The sequence below is a fragment of the Otolemur garnettii genome, unplaced genomic scaffold (assembly GCF_000181295.1).
Source record: "Otolemur garnettii isolate 467f Iridium unplaced genomic scaffold, OtoGar3 scaffold00061, whole genome shotgun sequence".
Taxonomy (NCBI): Eukaryota; Metazoa; Chordata; class Mammalia; order Primates; family Galagidae; genus Otolemur; species Otolemur garnettii.
In genome coordinates, this window is record NW_003852456.1 from 1,057,216 (window position 1) to 1,057,778 (window position 563).

Consider the following 563-nt stretch of genomic DNA (forward strand, 5'->3'; position numbering starts at 1 on the left):
GAGGGAGGGAAGAAGGGAGGGAGGGAGGGAGTTGAACCAAGAAACCTCCCAGTGAAAAATAAAATTCTCTCTGTCTCCTCCTGTTGTATAACTTCCCTTCAATTCTTTGGTTAAAACATTGTTTGTTTGTTTGTTTGTTTGTTGTTTCTTACACTGCCTTACCCTCTGCTGGGCATTGCAGGGAATCTTGGTCCTCATAAAATGCAACCACAAGATTTCCTCTTGCAGAAAGCTCTTTTACCCCTTATCCTATTCTTGTATAGTCTTTTCATTGACATCTGAGAACCTTATGGTATTAGATCTGCCAGTGGATTTAAGGTAATTGAGTCCAACTCCCTTGTTAAGAGACAAAGAAATAGAGACATAAAGAGAGGAAGGGATTTGTCTCCCACAAACAGCCAGCTCATAGCAGGGTCAATTCCAGAAGACAGATTTTTCAAATTTGTGATTTTTTTTCCTTTTCTCTTTTGAGATGATTTCAAGCTTTCGAAAGACATTTTGCTGTCTAAATACCCCATGACCCCCAAATACTTCTTACAAAGCCCCAATGCAATAACCAAAAT